The 21,940-nt window shown below is 47.3% G+C and overlaps 6 non-coding genes across 6 annotated transcripts; all 6 read left to right on the top strand.

The window, feature by feature from the left end:
* The first annotated feature begins 9,190 nt into the window (after positions 1-9,190).
* Positions 9,191-9,304, top strand: LOC130108598 (U5 spliceosomal RNA). Its single transcript, XR_008809909.1, has one exon. It is a non-coding gene; the product is annotated as a U5 spliceosomal RNA (small nuclear RNA).
* Positions 9,305-11,553: 2,249 nt separating this feature from the next.
* LOC130108599 (U5 spliceosomal RNA) lies at positions 11,554-11,667 on the top strand. Its single transcript, XR_008809910.1, has one exon. It is a non-coding gene; the product is annotated as a U5 spliceosomal RNA (small nuclear RNA).
* A 2,252-nt stretch (positions 11,668-13,919) lies between these two features.
* LOC130108611 (U5 spliceosomal RNA) lies at positions 13,920-14,033 on the top strand. The gene has a single exon (XR_008809922.1). It is a non-coding gene; the product is annotated as a U5 spliceosomal RNA (small nuclear RNA).
* Positions 14,034-16,284: 2,251 nt separating this feature from the next.
* LOC130108602 (U5 spliceosomal RNA) lies at positions 16,285-16,398 on the top strand. Its single transcript, XR_008809913.1, has one exon. It is a non-coding gene; the product is annotated as a U5 spliceosomal RNA (small nuclear RNA).
* Positions 16,399-18,650: 2,252 nt separating this feature from the next.
* On the top strand, positions 18,651-18,764 carry LOC130108606 (U5 spliceosomal RNA). The gene has a single exon (XR_008809917.1). It is a non-coding gene; the product is annotated as a U5 spliceosomal RNA (small nuclear RNA).
* A 2,255-nt stretch (positions 18,765-21,019) lies between these two features.
* LOC130108601 (U5 spliceosomal RNA) lies at positions 21,020-21,133 on the top strand. The gene has a single exon (XR_008809912.1). It is a non-coding gene; the product is annotated as a U5 spliceosomal RNA (small nuclear RNA).
* The last annotated feature ends 807 nt before the right edge of the window (positions 21,134-21,940 follow it).

Below are 21,940 nucleotides of genomic sequence, written 5' to 3'. Positions count from 1 at the left end.
TATTATCATCATTATTATTAGAAGCAGTAGTGGTGTCTCCCCGCCTGCCGCCCAATGACTTGTTGAAAAATAAAATCACAAAAAAGGGTATTTTATTCGATTGTTTTTTTGGCATTTTACACTTTTATTTGACTGGGATAGTCAAGAGAGAGGGGATAACGTACAGCAAAGGGGCCCTGGCTGGATTCAAACCAAAGCAGCTGCCTTAATACGCTGTAATACCTTCATTATAAAGCTCAAATATGTTTTGCAGTTCAAGACAGATTTTTTGGGGGGGGGGGCGGCTAAAGTTTGCTCTTTTCATAGTAAAGGTATCCGACCCCTGTTTAAGGGAAAAATAAACGTTGCTTTTCAAAATCCCCAAAAACAAAACCCAATCCCCATCGATAAAGTACCACGTCATCACCATCTGGTGGTCAAAAAGAGAAACTGTGAGAGCCAAGGGCCTGAGTCGTGTCTGTGAATGTTCTCATTCATCCAGGTCATGGTTATCCAAAGGAGTTGAATCAAGTGCAGCAGGACTTGGTATATATCAGTGAAGACGTTTCGCCTCTCATCCAAGAGGATCTGACCACAAAGAGCCACGCATATCAATAGCTCTGACAACGACTCCTAGAGGATAAATACTGAGTCTCATCACCAGCCAGTCAGACTAGCTTGGTCTAGTCAGAAAGGCACGAACTGAGGAAGCCTCTTGGATGAGAGGCGAAACGTCTTCACGGATATATACCAAGTCCAGTTGCACTTGATTCAACTCCTTTGGATAATGGCCTGAGTCAGAGGTCTGACGTCACATCACATACCTTTTTCCCACATGTGGAAAACTTTTTTTTTTTACCCGGGAAAAACTTCACAAATACTTTGTACAGTAGACAATACATTTTCATTACCTGTCAAAAAGTCATATCATAGTCAAATCATATTTGACCCTATTTTGTTCATCAATGCAATGTTCCCCTTTTCAGTCTCCAATCATGGTCTACCAATGTTCAAATTGAACAGACAAAATTATTTTTAGTGATATTCTGGAATCGTTGCGATGTTTGCACTGACTCGAAACGTATGAAAATGAATGTTTTTTTATCTTTAAAGACAAAGTCAAATGAAAGTGGATTTTATTTTTACTAGTCAGTGTTGTAGTACACTCGAGTGCTGATTTTCAGGACTCGAGACTTGACTTGGACTTGAGCACTGATGACTTGGACTTGGACTCGAGCATTGACTGCATTCGGACTCGGAAGTTGGAGATGAGGACTCGGACTTGTTAATTGATAAAGACTTTTTTGGGGTTTTTTTGTAGTAGGCCCTAATAATTTGGCATAAGATATTGATAGCTACATTAATACTGTAACATTGATCACCCAATAGCTTTTTTACGGTGCCAGATTGGAGCACTGGAGCCCATCTTGGAACTCGACTCAGACTCAACCTTGATTACTCGAACTCGGAATGGGGACTTGACGTGGACTCGACTCGGACTCTTCTTTGGGGAATCGGACTCGGACTCGAACACTGGGGACTCGAGACTTGACTCGGACTCGAGGTTTAGTGACTCGACTACAACACTGGGTCATGTTATATAACCTTTTCAACAACTTATTAAAAAAATCAGTATTTTAGATATAAATCTAATCACCTTAACTTCGTCTAACAGCCAGATTTTTATGATTGCATCATCAAGTCTGATTTTGTGGGCAAGCATAACATTCCAACAACAATATCATAAAATGTTTGCCCTCCCCCCTTCAGGCATCATGTAAAACCTATCAGGGGCAATATTTCATCAAGAGGGGCGAGATTGAGATGGTCTGGACATGTGTGGAGGAGAGAAACTGGGTATATTGGGAGAAGGGTGCTGAATATGGAACTGCCAGGGAAGAGGAAAAGAGGAAGGCCAAAGAGGAGGTTTATAGATGTGGTGAGGGAAGACATGCAGATGTGACAAGAGGAAGACGCAGAAGACAGAAAGAAATGGAAACGGAGGATCCGCCGAAAGTAGTAGTAGTAGAAGTCTTGAGGGACCCTGTTAGAGCCATTTCTGTAAAATCATTTAATATGCATATTTGTTATTTTGTGTTATAACTTGGATTGTGGTGTCGGCTTTCGGCAGTTCAACAGCAACCAGAGTGGTGAGTCGCCTCAAAAATCCTCCGCAGCAGGATAAATACGAGACACTCAAGGCTCACCTGTTGAAAACTTTTGAACTTTCTGACGCAGAGCGGGCCAGCCGGCTTTTCGCTCTACAAGGCCTCGGTGACAGTAAGCCGTCTGAACTCATGGACAGGATGCTGGATCTCCTGGGAGAGCACAAACCCGTCTTCCTCTTCGTCCAACTGTTTCTGTGACAGCTGCCTCCTCAGGTACAGGCTGCAATAGCCAACACCGCCATCACTGATTGTCGTGCTCTGGCCGAGGAGGCTGATCAAATTTTCCTGGCTGGTCAACAACACTACGCGGCCGTGCTTTTTCCCGCCCAAACATTTCCACCACCGCCTGGTGACACAACAGTCGCCACCGCCGCAGCAGCAGCTCCTCAACGGCGGCAGGACCACAGCCTGTGTTTTTACCACGCAAAGTTTGGACCCAAGGCCAAGTGGTGCCAATCTCCATGTAGTTTCAGCTCGGCGGGAAACGCCGGGGCCACGTTCGTCGGCTGAACTGGCAGGCTGCTCTTCATCAAAGACACCATTTCCGGGCGGTTCCTGTGCGACACGGGCGCGCGGAGGAGCGTTCTGCCCGCATCAGGAATGGACATCCTGTCCTGCGAATATGCCCCCCCCCCCATGGAAGCCGCTAACGGCAGCCCCATCCGCACTTATGGCACTAGGTACGTGGAGCTGTATTTCGGAGGACAGCGGTTCGGTTGCGACTTTGTCACGGCAAAACTGGCCGTCCCTCTCCTCGGCGTGGATTTCCTATGCGCCTATGGGCTGCAGGTGGATGTCAACAACCATCGCTTGATTGACGCTGTCACTTTCTACTCATATGGGTGTACCCTCAGCGGAGCGGATTCCATCAGACTGTCTAGCATGCTCTCCGCTGCAGACGATTTTCTCCGGCTTCTCGCTGAGTTCCCGGTCCTCACGAACTTGCCCAGCTCCACGGCGGGGGCGCCCTCCTACTCTGCCCCCACCCCCCAACAAGGCCCCTAAGGTTCCTCTATCACTCGGCCTACCCCACGCCGCCGCAGGGTCCTTAAGGCCCCTCCTGTAAGCACCCCGGGCCATCCGCCCCCCTCCACATTGACTTTTTTTTATTATGGTGAATTCTGGGGGGACGTATGTAGCGGACTATATGGGCACAATTTACCATAACTGATTGACGTTCTATGTTGGGTAGACACGGGCCCTTTAAGAAAGGGTTTTTGGGTTGACAGGGCGGAGCGAGAACGAGGTTTGTTGGAGCAGCACCATGTTGCTTGCTTTGTGATTTTGTATGGAAGAATAAACGACATAATAATAATAATATTTTCAACAAATTTTATTTATAAATTTGAAGATTAAATGACATCAATCAATCAACACCAACATATACAGATATATATGCCAGGGGTTATGAGGTAAATAAAATATAAGATGAAAGAAAAAGGAATAAAAAAAAGAACAAAATAGAAATAAAATAAAGAGCGGTTCAGCAGTTCAGACAATTATATAGTTTACACACGTCAATAGTTTTTACGGCTTTGGGGTTTGCAGAGTGCTGAGTAGTTTGTATGTGTTGTTGCACTTCATTTCTAAAAAAAACTGAATAAAGATTTTCTGTTAGAACATTTACTTTTGTGAATGTGAAATTTTGCTAGAATAATGGAAAAATTTACAAAATAATATTGTTTTTGTTCTGAAATGCATACATCATAGAAACCAAACAGCACATCCTTGTAGAGTAATGAAAATTGGACAGAATGTTACAATGAATGTATTGAGCAAAATCTTTCCAAAAAGTAGCGTTATAAGTGTTAGGGCTCGGTCTGTTGACCAACCTGGCAACCAGCAATGAGAGCGGGGGAGGGGCGCGTCTGAAACACCTGCAGCCTGCCTACTCGTTTACCACTCTAGTATAAGTTTGTTTGCTTTCCAGAACTCGTCGCGAGTTCGTCCTGAACAGTCCCGTGAGTAAATTCTTCGTCTCGAGTTTTGTGACATTTCTGTGTCTCCCGGTGGAGTACAGATTGTAGTATTCTCCGTGTTTTTGCTTGTTTGATTATTCCCTTGTGTCAGTTCTCCTTGAGAGCTTGTTCGGAGAAGAACTCTCTTTGTGTTTTCCCCATTGGATTTTCCCATCGTGATTTTCTAGTTGAGATCAAGTTTTTGATATTCTAATTTCTCCCCTCTCACTGTGGATCTTATTACTCGGTTGGACTTCTACCTTAAAGGAGCAGTTTGTGTTTTTTCCCCTTTCGGACTTTAAAGGAGCAGTTTGTGTTTTTTTCCCTTTCGGACTTTAAAGGAGCAGTTTACGTTTTTTCCCTTTCGGACTTTAAAGGAGCAGTTTACTTTTTTTCCTTTTCGGATTAAGGGGGCAGTTTACGTTTTCCCATTTTTAAGAAGCTATTCTCAAGTTCCGCCTGAAGCGCCTCCCCCTTCTGTCCAGGCCCGGCCGGCTCTCCTCTACGAGTCCTGCCAGGTTGGTGCTTTACTTTGTCTTGTGTTGTCGCTATTGGGTTCGTTCTACAAACCTTAACAGTACGAACTCGCCTTCACTATGAACCCAGACAACCCAGACGCCAATCCTGTCCAGGCTGCTCTCTATAAGCAGATTCAGCTTACAGCCTCCCACGGCCAGCAACTACAAGAGGCCGCTGTTGCCATGCAGGGCCTCCGGGCTCAGGTGCAACCCCTCCAGGCTTCGGTGGATTCTCTTTCGGCCCAGCAAGCGGCGCTCGCGAGCCAACAAGAGGAGGTTCTTAAGCAGTTGCAAACTCTCACAGCGGCTATCACCATCCAGCCAGCTGTCCCACCAGTTCCGGCCGCCCCTCCTCCAGCAGTGCCCGCAGCCGTTGCCTTAGACAATCCTACCGTTTATGTTTCGGATTTCCGGGAGCCCAGTATCTCCAATCCCAGGCCTTTTGATGGCAACTTTGAGACCTGTGCCACGTTCATCATGCAGTGTGAGCTTGTCTTCGCCCACCATTCCAGGGGGTTCACCACAGATGCTGCAAAAGTTGCTTACGTGACTAACCTGCTGACTGGCCGCGCTGCTCAGTGGGCCACTGCTTCCTGGTCCATGGGGGCCAGTTTCTGCTCTTCCTACGATGACTTTGTGGCTGAGCTTCGGAAGGTATTCCATCATCCAGTGTAAGGTCAGGATCCGGGTGTCCGATTGAGCAGGATCCAGCAGGGCAGTGGCAGTGTCACTGACTACTCAGTCGAGTTCAGGCTGGCTGCGGCTGAGAGTGGCTGGAACGACCAGTCACTTCGGGTAACCTTCCGTAGGGGCCTCAGCGATGCCGTCAAGGATCAGCTAGCCACCCGGGAGGATCCTACCTCTCTCGACGACCTTATCAGCCTTGCCATCCGCATCGATGGACGTCTCCGCGAGAGAAGGCGCGAGCGAGGTCTACGGGGAACCGTTTCTACCTCTCAGCCATCCAGAGCTTCCGAAGGGGGCTCTTCTTCGTCGCACTCCACTTCCCCTGTGGCAAGCCTCTCCTCCTCCCAGACAGTGACAGAGGAGGAACCTATGCAGCTTGGGCGTACACGACTGACTCCCGCTGAACGTGAGGCCCGGTTCAAGGCAGGTCTCTGTCTTTACTGCGGTCTTAAGGGACACCGGATCAGCGAGTGTCCTACGCGGCCAAAAGATTAGGCTCACTGGGACCCCGGGAGATCCTAGTGAGCCGTCTTTCCTGTTCCCGCCATCCTGCTCCGGCTAACCATCTTGTGAGCGTTACCCTGGCTTGGGCAGACCAGCGGCTCACTGTAGGCGCACTCATCGATTCGGGAGCTGATGGGTGTTTCTTGGACTCTACGTTTGCTGCTCAAGCTAACATTCCATGTGAGGAATTGGAGAGGCCAATAGAGGCCTTTGCTCTGGATGAGCGCCGCCTGGCCAGTGTTACCCGACAGTCCTGTCCCGTGTCTCTCACTATTGCTGGAAACCATGTGGAGAGCCTTCAGTTCTTCGTCATCCAGTCTCCCTTAGTTCCTGTGATCTTGGGGCGTCCCTGGTTGGCTCAGCATGAGCCACACATTGCTTGGTCGTCTGGTAACATTTTGGAGTGGAGCTCCTCCTGTCACGCCCGGTGTCTTCAGGCCGCACCTGGTCCAGCAGTCCAGACTGTTCCGATTGCCCCTCCTCCCGATCTTTCCTCTGTTCCTCCCGAGTATCATGATCTCGGGGAGGTCTTCAGCAAGACGCGGGCTCAGTCTCTCCCTCCGCATCGGCCATATGATTGTGCTATCAACCTCCGTCCTGGGGCCTCTCTCCCTAGCAGTCGTCTTTACAGCCTTTCCATCCCCGAGAAGGCTGCTATGGACGATTACATTTCAGAATCGTTGGCGGCAGGGCTCATCCGACCCTCATCCTCCCAGGTGGCAGCTGGTTTCTTTTTCGTTAAGAAGAAGGATGGTGGTCTCCGACCCTGCATTGATTATCGCCAACTCAACGACATCACCATCAAGAATAAATACCCCCTGCCTCTGATGAGCTCCACCCTCGAACCCCTGACCCAGGCGACTGTCTTCACTAAGCTGGATCTCCGGAACGCCTACCATCTCGTTCGGATCCGGAAAGGGGACGAGTGGAAGACAGCCTTTAAGACTCCCCGTGGTCATTATGAGTACCTGGTAATGCCGTTCGGCCTCACCAACGCCCCGGCGGTGTTCCAGGCACTCATGAATGACATCCTTCGCGACATGCTCGACCAATTCGTTGTCGTCTACCTTGATGACATCCTCATCTTCTCCAGGTCCCTCGAGGAGCATGTCCAGCACGTGCGGCAGGTTCTCGAACGCCTCCTTCGTAACCGGCTGTTCGTCAAGGCTGAGAAATGCCTGTTCCATTCTGAGTCAGTGGACTACTTAGGTTTTATCGTGGAGGGAGGCAAGACTCGAGCTGATCCTCGCAAGATCAAAGCGGTGGTGGAATGGCCGGATCCTAAGTCACGTAAGGAACTGCAGAGCTTCCTCGGGTTCGCGAACTTTTACAGGAGGTTCGTCCGAAACTACAGCTCTGTAGCAGAACCCCTCACCCGTCTAACCTCCCCCTCTCAGCCGTTCGTCTGGTCCCCAGCTGCTCGCTCTGCATTTCTGTCGCTCAAGGAGAGGTTCACCAGTGCCCCCGTCCTACTCCATCCCGATCCCAAGAGGCAGTTCATAGTTGAGGTGGACGCTTCGGACACCGGATTGGGGGCTGTGCTCTCCCAACGATCAGAGGCCGACCAGAAGGTTCATCCTTGCGCGTTCTTCTCCCGCCGGTTCCTTCCCGCCGAGGAGAACTACGATGTTGGTAATCGGGAGCTTCTCGCTGTAGTGGCTGCACTTGAGGAATGGCGCCATTGGCTGGAGGGGGCAGAGCATCCATTTACCATCTGGACTGATCATAAGAACCTGACGTTCATCCGGGCAACCAAACGTCTCAATGGTCGGCAGGCACGGTGGGCCAGCTTCCTCAGTCGGTTCGACCTCACACTGACTTATCGTCCTGGCTCCCGCAACACCAAGGCAGATGCTCTGTCTCGTCAACACCTTAAGGAACCTGTAACGGTGGAACCAAGTCCCGTCCTCCCTGAGACCAAGGTCGTTGGCGTGGTGACCTGGGGCCTTGAAACGGTGGTCAAGCGCGCCTTGCGCTCCAGTCCAGCCCCGAGCAACGTGCCGCCTCGCCGACTGTTTGTTCCGGACTCAGTGAGGTCTCGGGTCCTCAAATGGGGCCACACCAGTCAGCTCGCTTGCCACCCTGGAGTCCACCGCACTTTCACTTTCATAGCTCGACGGTTCTGGTGGCCCACTATGAGGAGGGACGTCAAGGAGTTCGTCATGGCCTGCACCATCTGTATCACAGTATCTTACGGGGTTAACCAAAGTGACTAACTACAAATTTAGGTTTTCAAAAGTATACTGATGACTGTAAGTCGTGGTACGCACAGACGTTACTTTTATAAGTCTATTTTAAATGTGCCTAATCTCACGCTGGTTCGTAGTTTCACAAACATGCGTGTCAAACCTTAATTCTCATTCGTTATTCTCTAGACTGAGTTTCTGTAGTGTTTTACTAACCGGGCATCATGAGCATATATAAATGTCTTGATGCTTTCACGGCAGGGGCCCCGTTGTGTAATATTCATACAGTTACACATAGCCCAATGGATGACTTTAAAGTATGTGCGAGGTAGACGGTGAAATGGTATAAAAAAGGGCTACGACCAAGACGGATTGTGAGTTGTCGTCCTGTTTTTCTGGTTCGTTGATGGAGAGGACATTCACTTTTGGAAATTAGAGTCCAGAAGGAGTAGACGATACTCAATTTTGAATCACGTAGCATGAGGCTCTGCATCAGCAGAGACTGTAGCTTGGGGTGCCTACATCAACAGAGACTGTCTTGAGCCCTACATTGCAACGCGAGGTTGGAATACACGTCCCTTGTAGGGTGTGACTGGGGAGCCGTACTATATGGGAACACAATACCCCTTTTGGTAAGCGGTGACATGGTATGAAAAGGAGCTACGACGAAGACGGATTGTGAGTTGTCGTTCTGTTTTTCTGGTTCTTTGACGGAGAGGAAATAATCATTCACTTTTGGAAATTAGAGTCCAGAAGGACTAGACGTGGCTGGGATGCACAGCACACATTTCTCTACCACGGGTTTTTAAAGGGTAGATTTTTTTTACGCCAAAACATGTTTTCATAAGAATGTGATGCACATGTCTGGCATGTTTTATGTTTTACATAAATGTGCACACGCATGTCAAAATATCAGTATACAGCTCCTCCCTTTGGCATCTTACCTACGTTGTAGACTTTGGCTAGCAGCCGCTCCCATGATGCATTGCATATCTTAGGATGATTCCCATGTGTATGATTCTATTATATCTCACATTTTTACTCAACTTTAGACGTACATTTTGCAGGTGTTTTCAAAATGCAACTCAGCTTTACATTGCATCAACGTTTCAATAACGTGAACTGTTGAAACATGATTAAAATTTGTATGACAGGTAGTTTGATCCCTTCTGCTTGTTGTCAGTGTCCATAAACTCAAGTTTCTCAGCAGATCGTACAAATCTTTCGCCTTTTACTAAAGATTTCCGTGCAGAGGAACAGCATGAGTAATGATTAATTTTTGGTGTCCTGCCCAGATGTAGGACTTGCGTGACTGTTGAAAGAAAATACTCGAGAGCTCATTGTCCTGATTTAAGTGCAGTCCTTAATGCGTCCGAGACTCTGTCAACCGATTTGTTGCTCAGTAGTTTTTTGTATCACAGGATCGTACGTGTTATCCAAAGCAACTAACTACACATTTAGGTATTGAAATGTATCTTGATGACTGCCAATCGTGGTACACACATACACATTTTAGACAGAGAGGATAGATGCTTTGAAAGAGGGGTGAAGGAAGCCGTCTATGTGAAGCTGGAAAAAAAGTCTCTCAACAGAGGAGAGGGGGTCTGCGACACCATCTATTTCCCACTTACATGTCGTCCTTTCATCTCTACCCAGGAGACTTAAGAAGCCGAGTCTCCAAGAACAACAGTCGGTCACTAACGGCTCCAACGACTCCCATGACTACTGAATAATGAATTCGAAACTAACACCCCCAACGACCGTCGCTGCTAAACAAATGCAAACCATAAGCTCCGAAGGCGACGGGCGAGGCTGGACATCGGAGCACAGGAGAGCCACACATATCAATAGCTCCGATAACGTCGCGTGCGGCCACACATCGGTACACAAAAGAGCCACTCATATCTATGGCTCTGTTAGCGACGGGCGTTGGTAAACATCGGGGCACAAAGAGCCATGGACATCTATAGCTCTGACAACGACTCCAAGAGGATACATTCTGAGTCTCATCACCAGCGAGTCAGACTAGCTTCGTCTAGTCAGAAAGGCACGAACTAAGGAAGCCTCTTGGATGAGAGGCGAAACGTCTTCACGGATATACACCAAGTCCAGTTGCACTTGATTCAACTCCTTTGGATAACCATGACCTGGATGAATGAGAACATTCACAGACATGTTACGCACAGATGTTGTTCTCATGAGTCTATTTTGAAGGGTGCCTATTCTCACGCTGATTCGTAGTTTCACAAACATGCGTGTCAAACCTGAATTCTCATTCGTTATTCTCTAGACTGAGTTTCTGTAGTGTTTTACTAACCGGGCATCATGAGCATATATAAATGTCTTGATGCTTTCACGGCAGGGGCCCCGTTGTGTAATATTCATACAGTTACACATAGCCCAATGGATGACTTTAAAGTATGTGCGAGGTAGGCACGGCCGGATTAACCCACGAGGGGGCCCCGGGGCACGCACGTGCATTGCCCCCCCCCCCCGCCCCGTCAGATAGTCTACGCAAACGATACTAAACATTGTTAAATGTAAAACTAATGAGAATACCCAACATCGTCGTCGACGCTATTCCAATCTTCATGGGCTTTCGATGGCGAGTACAAAGTACAACACAACTTTGAATCATGTAGCTTGGGGTCCTGCATCAGTAGAGACTAGCTTGGGGCCCCGCTTCAATAGAGACTTTGTAGCTTGGGGCTCTGCATCAGTCGAGACTGTAGCTTGGGGCCCCCGCATACATTCAGAGACATCTGTAGCTTGGGGCCCTGCATCAGTCGAGATTGTGGTTTGGGGTGCCCGCATCAACAGAGACTACCTTGGGCCCTACATCGCGACGCGGGGGTGGAATACACATCCCTTGTAGGGTATGATTGGGGATCCCTACTATATGCGAACACAATACCCCTGACCTTTTGGTGCCCATCGTGGTGCTGGGCCCCAGGGCACTCTCCTGGCATGCCTGGTCCGTAATCCAGCCTTGGAGGTAGTTGGGGAAATGATTTAAAAAGGAGCTACGACGAAGACGGATTGTGAGTTGTCGTTCTGTTTTTCTGGTTCTTTGACGGAGAGGAAATAATCATTCACTTTTGGAAATTAGAGTCCAGAAGGACTAGACGTGGCTGGGATGCACAGCACACATTTCTCTACCACGGGTTTTTAAAGGGTAGATTTTTTTTACGCCAAAACATGTTTTCATAAGAATGTGATGCACATGTCTGGCATGTTTTATGTTTTACATAAATGTGCACACGCATGTCAAAATATCAGTATACAGCTCCTCCCTTTGGCATCTTACCTACGTTGTAGACTTTGGCTAGCAGCCGCTCCCATGATGCATTGCATATCTTAGGATGATTCCCATGTGTATGATTCTATTATATCTCACATTTTTACTCAACTTTAGACGTACATTTTGCAGGTGTTTTCAAAATGCAACTCAGCTTTACATTGCATCAACGTTTCAATAACGTGAACTGTTGAACCATGATTAAAATTTGTATGACAGGTAGTGTGATCCCTTCTGCTTGTTGTCAGTGTCCATAAACTCAAGTTTCTCAGCAGATCGTACAAATCTTTCGCCTTTTACTAAAGATTTCCGTGCAGAGGAACAGCCTGAGTAATGATTAATTTTTGGTGTCCTGCCCAGATGTAGGACTTGCGTGACTGTTGAAAGAAAATACTCGAGAGCTCATTGTCCTGATTTAAGTGCAGTCCTTAATGCGTCCGAGACTCTGTCAACCGATTTGTTGCTCAGTAGTTTTTTGTATCACAGGATCGTACGTGTTATCCAAAGCAACTAACTACACATTTAGGTATTGAAATGTATCTTGATGACTGCCAATCGTGGTACACACATACACATTTTAGACAGAGAGGATAGATGCTTTGAAAGAGGGGTGAAGGAAGCCGTCTATGTGAAGCTGGAAAAAAAGTCTCTCAACAGAGGAGAGGGGGTCTGCGACACCATCTATTTCCCACTTACATGTCGTCCTTTCATCTCTACCCAGGAGACTTAAGAAGCCGAGTCTCCAAGAACAACAGTCGGTCACTAACGGCTCCAACGACTCCCATGACTACTGAATAATGAATTCGAAACTAACACCCCCAACGACCGTCGCTGCTAAACAAATGCAAACCATAAGCTCCGAAGGCGACGGGCGAGGCTGGACATCGGAGCACAGGAGAGCCACACATATCAATAGCTCCGATAACGTCGCGTGCGGCCACACATCGGTACACAAAAGAGCCACTCATATCTATGGCTCTGTTAGCGACGGGCGTTGGTAAACATCGGGGCACAAAGAGCCATGGACATCTATAGCTCTGACAACGACTCCAAGAGGATACATTCTGAGTCTCATCACCAGCGAGTCAGACTAGCTTCGTCTAGTCAGAAAGGCACGAACTAAGGAAGCCTCTTGGATGAGAGGCGAAACGTCTTCACGGATATACACCAAGTCCAGTTGCACTTGATTCAACTCCTTTGGATAACCATGACCTGGATGAATGAGAACATTCACAGACATGTTACGCACAGATGTTGTTCTCATGAGTCTATTTTGAAGGGTGCCTATTCTCACGCTGATTCGTAGTTTCACAAACATGCGTGTCAAACCTGAATTCTCATTCGTTATTCTCTAGACTGAGTTTCTGTAGTGTTTTACTAACCGGGCATCATGAGCATATATAAATGTCTTGATGCTTTCACGGCAGGGGCCCCGTTGTGTAATATTCATACAGTTACACATAGCCCAATGGATGACTTTAAAGTATGTGCGAGGTAGGCACGGCCGGATTAACCCACGAGGGGGCCCCGGGGCACGCACGTGCATTGCCCCCCCCCCCCGCCCCGTCAGATAGTCTACGCAAACGATACTAAACATTGTTAAATGTAAAACTAATGAGAATACCCAACATCGTCGTCGACGCTATTCCAATCTTCATGGGCTTTCGATGGCGAGTACAAAGTACAACACAACTTTGAATCATGTAGCTTGGGGTCCTGCATCAGTAGAGACTAGCTTGGGGCCCCGCTTCAATAGAGACTTTGTAGCTTGGGGCTCTGCATCAGTCGAGACTGTAGCTTGGGGCCCCCGCATACATTCAGAGACATCTGTAGCTTGGGGCCCTGCATCAGTCGAGATTGTGGTTTGGGGTGCCCGCATCAACAGAGACTACCTTGGGCCCTACATCGCGACGCGGGGGTGGAATACACATCCCTTGTAGGGTATGATTGGGGATCCCTACTATATGCGAACACAATACCCCTGACCTTTTGGTGCCCATCGTGGTGCTGGGCCCCAGGGCACTCTCCTGGCATGCCTGGTCCGTAATCCAGCCTTGGAGGTAGTTGGGGAAATGATTTAAAAAGGAGCTACGACGAAGACGGATTGTGAGTTGTCGTTCTGTTTTTCTGGTTCTTTGACGGAGAGGAAATAATCATTCACTTTTGGAAATTAGAGTCCAGAAGGACTAGACGTGGCTGGGATGCACAGCACACATTTCTCTACCACGGGTTTTTAAAGGGTAGATTTTTTTTACGCCAAAACATGTTTTCATAAGAATGTGATGCACATGTCTGGCATGTTTTATGTTTTACATAAATGTGCACACGCATGTCAAAATATCAGTATACAACCCCCCCCCCCTTTGGCATCTTACCTACGTTGTAGACTTTGGCTAGCAGCCGCTCCCATGATGCATTGCATATCTTAGGATGATTCCCATGTGTATGATTCTATTATATCTCACATTTTTACTCAACTTTAGACGTACATTTTGCAGGTGTTTTCAAAATGCAACTCAGCTTTACATTGCATCAACGTTTCAATAACGTGAACTGTTGAACCATGATTAAAATTTGTATGACAGGTAGTGTGATCCCTTCTGCTTGTTGTCAGTGTCCATAAACTCAAGTTTCTCAGCAGATCGTACAAATCTTTCGCCTTTTACTAAAGATTGCCGTGCAGAGGAACAGCATGAGTAATGATTAATTTTTGGTGTCCTGCCCAGATGTAGGACTTGCGTGACTGTTGAAAGAAAATACTCGAGAGCTCATTGTCCTGATTTAAGTGCAGTCCTTAATGCGTCCGAGACTCTGTCAACCGATTTGTTGCTCAGTAGTTTTTTGTATCACAGGATCGTACGTGTTATCCAAAGCAACTAACTACACATTTAGGTATTGAAATGTATCTTGATGACTGCCAATCGTGGTACACACATACACATTTTAGACAGAGAGGATAGATGCTTTGAAAGAGGGGTGAAGGAAGCCGTCTATGTGAAGCTGGAAAAAAAGTCTCTCAACAGAGGAGAGGGGGTCTGCGACACCATCTATTTCCCACTTACATGTCGTCCTTTCATCTCTACCCAGGAGACTTAAGAAGCCGAGTCTCCAAGAACAACAGTCGGTCACTAACGGCTCCAACGACTCCCATGACTACTGAATAATGAATTCGAAACTAACACCCCCAACGACCGTCGCTGCTAAACAAATGCAAACCATAAGCTCCGAAGGCGACGGGCGAGGCTGGACATCGGAGCACAGGAGAGCCACACATATCAATAGCTCCGATAACGTCGCGTGCGGCCACACATCGGTACACAAAAGAGCCACTCATATCTATGGCTCTGTTAGCGACGGGCGTTGGTAAACATCGGGGCACAAAGAGCCATGGACATCTATAGCTCTGACAACGACTCCAAGAGGATACATTCTGAGTCTCATCACCAGCGAGTCAGACTAGCTTCGTCTAGTCAGAAAGGCACGAACTAAGGAAGCCTCTTGGATGAGAGGCGAAACGTCTTCACGGATATACACCAAGTCCAGTTGCACTTGATTCAACTCCTTTGGATAACCATGACCTGGATGAATGAGAACATTCACAGACATGTTACGCACAGATGTTGTTCTCATGAGTCTATTTTGAAGGGTGCCTATTCTCACGCTGATTCGTAGTTTCACAAACATGCGTGTCAAACCTGAATTCTCATTCGTTATTCTCTAGACTGAGTTTCTGTAGTGTTTTACTAACCGGGCATCATGAGCATATATAAATGTCTTGATGCTTTCACGGCAGGGGCCCCGTTGTGTAATATTCATACAGTTACACATAGCCCAATGGATGACTTTAAAGTATGTGCGAGGTAGGCACGGCCGGATTAACCCACGAGGGGGCCCCGGGGCACGCACGTGCATTGCCCCCCCCCCCGCCCCGTCAGATAGTCTACGCAAACGATACTAAACATTGTTAAATGTAAAACTAATGAGAATACCCAACATCGTCGTCGACGCTATTCCAATCTTCATGGGCTTTCGATGGCGAGTACAAAGTACAACACAACTTTGAATCATGTAGCTTGGGGTCCTGCATCAGTAGAGACTAGCTTGGGGCCCCGCTTCAATAGAGACTTTGTAGCTTGGGGCTCTGCATCAGTCGAGACTGTAGCTTGGGGCCCCCGCATACATTCAGAGACATCTGTAGCTTGGGGCCCTGCATCAGTCGAGATTGTGGTTTGGGGTGCCCGCATCAACAGAGACTACCTTGGGCCCTACATCGCGACGCGGGGGTGGAATACACATCCCTTGTAGGGTATGATTGGGGATCCCTACTATATGCGAACACAATACCCCTGACCTTTTGGTGCCCATCGTGGTGCTGGGCCCCAGGGCACTCTCCTGGCATGCCTGGTCCGTAATCCAGCCTTGGAGGTAGTTGGGGAAATGATTTAAAAAGGAGCTACGACGAAGACGGATTGTGAGTTGTCGTTCTGTTTTTCTGGTTCTTTGACGGAGAGGAAATAATCATTCACTTTTGGAAATTAGAGTCCAGAAGGACTAGACGTGGCTGGGATGCACAGCACACATTTCTCTACCACGGGTTTTTAAAGGGTAGATTTTTTTTACGCCAAAACATGTTTTCATAAGAATGTGATGCACATGTCTGGCATGTTTTATGTTTTACATAAATGTGCACACGCATGTCAAAATATCAGTATACAACCCCCCCCCCCTTTGGCATCTTACCTACGTTGTAGACTTTGGCTAGCAGCCGCTCCCATGATGCATTGCATATCTTAGGATGATTCCCATGTGTATGATTCTATTATATCTCACATTTTTACTCAACTTTAGACGTACATTTTGCAGGTGTTTTCAAAATGCAACTCAGCTTTACATTGCATCAACGTTTCAATAACGTGAACTGTTGAAACATGATTAAAATTTGTATGACAGGTAGTGTGATCCCTTCTGCTTGTTGTCAGTGTCCATAAACTCAAGTTTCTCAGCAGATCGTACAAATCTTTCGCCTTTTACTAAAGATTTCCGTGCAGAGGAACAGCATGAGTAATGATTAATTTTTGATGTCCTGCCCAGATGTAGGACTTGCGTGACTGTTGAAAGAAAATACTCGAGAGCTCATTGTCCTGATTTAAGTGCAGTCCTTAATGCGTCCGAGACTCTGTCAACCGATTTGTTGCTCAGTAGTTTTTTGTATCACAGGATCGTACGTGTTATCCAAAGCAACTAACTACACATTTAGGTATTGAAATGTATCTTGATGACTGCCAATCGTGGTACACACATACACATTTTAGACAGAGAGGATAGATGCTTTGAAAGAGGGGTGAAGGAAGCCGTCTATGTGAAGCTGGAAAAAAAGTCTCTCAACAGAGGAGAGGGGGTCTGCGACACCATCTATTTCCCACTTACATGTCGTCCTTTCATCTCTACCCAGGAGACTTAAGAAGCCGAGTCTCCAAGAACAACAGTCGGTCACTAACGGCTCCAACGACTCCCATGACTACTGAATAATGAATTCGAAACTAACACCCCCAACGACCGTCGCTGCTAAACAAATGCAAACCATAAGCTCCGAAGGCGACGGGCGAGGCTGGACATCGGAGCACAGGAGAGCCACACATATCAATAGCTCCGATAACGTCGCGTGCGGCCACACATCGGTACACAAAAGAGCCACTCATATCTATGGCTCTGTTAGCGACGGGCGTTGGTAAACATCGGGGCACAAAGAGCCATGGACATCTATAGCTCTGACAACGACTCCAAGAGGATACATTCTGAGTCTCATCACCAGCGAGTCAGACTAGCTTCGTCTAGTCAGAAAGGCACGAACTAAGGAAGCCTCTTGGATGAGAGGCGAAACGTCTTCACGGATATACACCAAGTCCAGTTGCACTTGATTCAACTCCTTTGGATAACCATGACCTGGATGAATGAGAACATTCACAGACATGTTACGCACAGATGTTGTTCTCATGAGTCTATTTTGAAGGGTGCCTATTCTCACGCTGATTCGTAGTTTCACAAACATGCGTGTCAAACCTGAATTCTCATTCGTTATTCTCTAGACTGAGTTTCTGTAGTGTTTTACTAACCGGGCATCATGAGCATATATAAATGTCTTGATGCTTTCACGGCAGGGGCCCCGTTGTGTAATATTCATACAGTTACACATAGCCCAATGGATGACTTTAAAGTATGTGCGAGGTAGGCACGGCCGGATTAACCCACGAGGGGGCCCCGGGGCACGCACGTGCATTGCCCCCCCCCCGCCCCGTCAGATAGTCTACGCAAACGATACTAAACATTGTTAAATGTAAAACTAATGAGAATACCCAACATCGTCGTCGACGCTATTCCAATCTTCATGGGCTTTCGATGGCGAGTACAAAGTACAACACAACTTTGAATCATGTAGCTTGGGGTCCTGCATCAGTAGAGACTAGCTTGGGGCCCCGCTTCAATAGAGACTTTGTAGCTTGGGGCTCTGCATCAGTCGAGACTGTAGCTTGGGGCCCCCGCATACATTCAGAGACATCTGTAGCTTGGGGCCCTGCATCAGTCGAGATTGTGGTTTGGGGTGCCCGCATCAACAGAGACTACCTTGGGCCCTACATCGCGACGCGGGGGTGGAATACACATCCCTTGTAGGGTATGATTGGGGATCCCTACTATATGCGAACACAATACCCCTGACCTTTTGGTGCCCATCGTGGTGCTGGGCCCCAGGGCACTCTCCTGGCATGCCTGGTCCGTAATCCAGCCTTGGAGGTAGTTGGGGAAATGATTTAAAAAGGAGCTACGACGAAGACGGATTGTGAGTTGTCGTTCTGTTTTTCTGGTTCTTTGACGGAGAGGAAATAATCATTCACTTTTGGAAATTAGAGTCCAGAAGGACTAGACGTGGCTGGGATGCACAGCACACATTTCTCTACCACGGGTTTTTAAAGGGTAGATTTTTTTTACGCCAAAACATGTTTTCATAAGAATGTGATGCACATGTCTGGCATGTTTTATGTTTTACATAAATGTGCACACGCATGTCAAAATATCAGTATACAACCCCCCCCCCCCCTTTGGCATCTTACCTACGTTGTAGACTTTGGCTAGCAGCCGCTCCCATGATGCATTGCATATCTTAGGATGATTCCCATGTGTATGATTCTATTATATCTCACATTTTTACTCAACTTTAGACGTACATTTTGCAGGTGTTTTCAAAATGCAACTCAGCTTTACATTGCATCAACGTTTCAATAACGTGAACTGTTGAAACATGATTAAAATTTGTATGACAGGTAGTGTGATCCCTTCTGCTTGTTGTCAGTGTCCATAAACTCAAGTTTCTCAGCAGATCGTACAAATCTTTCGCCTTTTACTAAAGATTTCCGTGCAGAGGAACAGCCTGAGTAATGATTAATTTTTGATGTCCTGCCCAGATGTAGGACTTGCGTGACTGTTGAAAGAAAATACTCGAGAGCTCATTGTCCTGATTTAAGTGCAGTCCTTAATGCGTCCGAGACTCTGTCAACCGATTTGTTGCTCAGTAGTTTTTTGTATCACAGGATCGTACGTGTTATCCAAAGCAACTAACTACACATTTAGGTATTGAAATGTATCTTGATGACTGCCAATCGTGGTACACACATACACATTTTAGACAGAGAGGATAGATGCTTTGAAAGAGGGGTGAAGGAAGCCGTCTATGTGAAGCTGGAAAAAAAGTCTCTCAACAGAGGAGAGGGGGTCTGCGACACCATCTATTTCCCACTTACATGTCGTCCTTTCATCTCTACCCAGGAGACTTAAGAAGCCGAGTCTCCAAGAACAACAGTCGGTCACTAACGGCTCCAACGACTCCCATGACTACTGAATAATGAATTCGAAACTAACACCCCCAACGACCGTCGCTGCTAAACAAATGCAAACCATAAGCTCCGAAGGCGACGGGCGAGGCTGGACATCGGAGCACAGGAGAGCCACACATATCAATAGCTCCGATAACGTCGCGTGCGGCCACACATCGGTACACAAAAGAGCCACTCATATCTATGGCTCTGTTAGCGACGGGCGTTGGTAAACATCGGGGCACAAAGAGCCATGGACATCTATAGCTCTGACAACGACTCCAAGAGGATACATTCTGAGTCTCATCACCAGCGAGTCAGACTAGCTTCGTCTAGTCAGAAAGGCACGAACTAAGGAAGCCTCTTGGATGAGAGGCGAAACGTCTTCACGGATATACACCAAGTCCAGTTGCACTTGATTCAACTCCTTTGGATAACCATGACCTGGATGAATGAGAACATTCACAGACATGTTACGCACAGATGTTGTTCTCATGAGTCTATTTTGAAGGGTGCCTATTCTCACGCTGATTCGTAGTTTCACAAACATGCGTGTCAAACCTGAATTCTCATTCGTTATTCTCTAGACTGAGTTTCTGTAGTGTTTTACTAACCGGGCATCATGAGCATATATAAATGTCTTGATGCTTTCACGGCAGGGGCCCCGTTGTGTAATATTCATACAGTTACACATAGCCCAATGGATGACTTTAAAGTATGTGCGAGGTAGGCACGGCCGGATTAACCCACGAGGGGGCCCCGGGGCACGCACGTGCATTGCCCCCCCCCCCCGCCCCGTCAGATAGTCTACGCAAACGATACTAAACATTGTTAAATGTAAAACTAATGAGAATACCCAACATCGTCGTCGACGCTATTCCAATCTTCATGGGCTTTCGATGGCGAGTACAAAGTACAACACAACTTTGAATCATGTAGCTTGGGGTCCTGCATCAGTAGAGACTAGCTTGGGGCCCCGCTTCAATAGAGACTTTGTAGCTTGGGGCTCTGCATCAGTCGAGACTGTAGCTTGGGGCCCCCGCATACATTCAGAGACATCTGTAGCTTGGGGCCCTGCATCAGTCGAGATTGTGGTTTGGGGTGCCCGCATCAACAGAGACTACCTTGGGCCCTACATCGCGACGCGGGGGTGGAATACACATCCCTTGTAGGGTATGATTGGGGATCCCTACTATATGCGAACACAATACCCCTGACCTTTTGGTGCCCATCGTGGTGCTGGGCCCCAGGGCACTCTCCTGGCATGCCTGGTCCGTAATCCAGCCTTGGAGGTAGTTGGGGAAATGATTTAAAAAGGAGCTACGACGAAGACGGATTGTGAGTTGTCGTTCTGTTTTTCTGGTTCTTTGACGGAGAGGAAATAATCATTCACTTTTGGAAATTAGAGTCCAGAAGGACTAGACGTGGCTGGGATGCACAGCACACATTTCTCTACCACGGGTTTTTAAAGGGTAGATTTTTTTTACGCCAAAACATGTTTTCATAAGAATGTGATGCACATGTCTGGCATGTTTTATGTTTTACATAAATGTGCACACGCATGTCAAAATATCAGTATACAACCCCCCCCCCCCCCTTTGGCATCTTACCTACGTTGTAGACTTTGGCTAGCAGCCGCTCCCATGATGCATTGCATATCTTAGGATGATTCCCATGTGTATGATTCTATTATATCTCACATTTTTACTCAACTTTAGACGTACATTTTGCAGGTGTTTTCAAAATGCAACTCAGCTTTACATTGCATCAACGTTTCAATAACGTGAACTGTTGAAACATGATTAAAATTTGTATGACAGGTAGTGTGATCCCTTCTGCTTGTTGTCAGTGTCCATAAACTCAAGTTTCTCAGCAGATCGTACAAATCTTTCGCCTTTTACTAAAGATTTCCGTGCAGAGGAACAGCATGAGTAATGATTAATTTTTGATGTCCTGCCCAGATGTAGGACTTGCGTGACTGTTGAAAGAAAATACTCGAGAGCTCATTGTCCTGATTTAAGTGCAGTCCTTAATGCGTCCGAGACTCTGTCAACCGATTTGTTGCTCAGTAGTTTTTTGTATCACAGGATCGTACGTGTTATCCAAAGCAACTAACTACACATTTAGGTATTGAAATGTATCTTGATGACTGCCAATCGTGGTACACACATACACATTTTAGACAGAGAGGATAGATGCTTTGAAAGAGGGGTGAAGGAAGCCGTCTATGTGAAGCTGGAAAAAAAGTCTCTCAACAGAGGAGAGGGGGTCTGCGACACCATCTATTTCCCACTTACATGTCGTCCTTTCATCTCTACCCAGGAGACTTAAGAAGCCGAGTCTCCAAGAACAACAGTCGGTCACTAACGGCTCCAACGACTCCCATGACTACTGAATAATGAATTCGAAACTAACACCCCCAACGACCGTCGCTGCTAAACAAATGCAAACCATAAGCTCCGAAGGCGACGGGCGAGGCTGGACATCGGAGCACAGGAGAGCCACACATATCAATAGCTCCGATAACGTCGCGTGCGGCCACACATCGGTACACAAAAGAGCCACTCATATCTATGGCTCTGTTAGCGACGGGCGTTGGTAAACATCGGGGCACAAAGAGCCATGGACATCTATAGCTCTGACAACGACTCCAAGAGGATACATTCTGAGTCTCATCACCAGCGAGTCAGACTAGCTTCGTCTAGTCAGAAAGGCACGAACTAAGGAAGCCTCTTGGATGAGAGGCGAAACGTCTTCACGGATATACACCAAGTCCA

Source organism: Lampris incognitus, chromosome 2 (assembly GCF_029633865.1).
Source record: "Lampris incognitus isolate fLamInc1 chromosome 2, fLamInc1.hap2, whole genome shotgun sequence".
NCBI lineage: Eukaryota > Metazoa > Chordata > Actinopteri > Lampriformes > Lampridae > Lampris > Lampris incognitus.
Note: the sequence above shows the minus strand (reverse complement) of the source record. Positions and strands in the feature narration are given on the sequence as shown.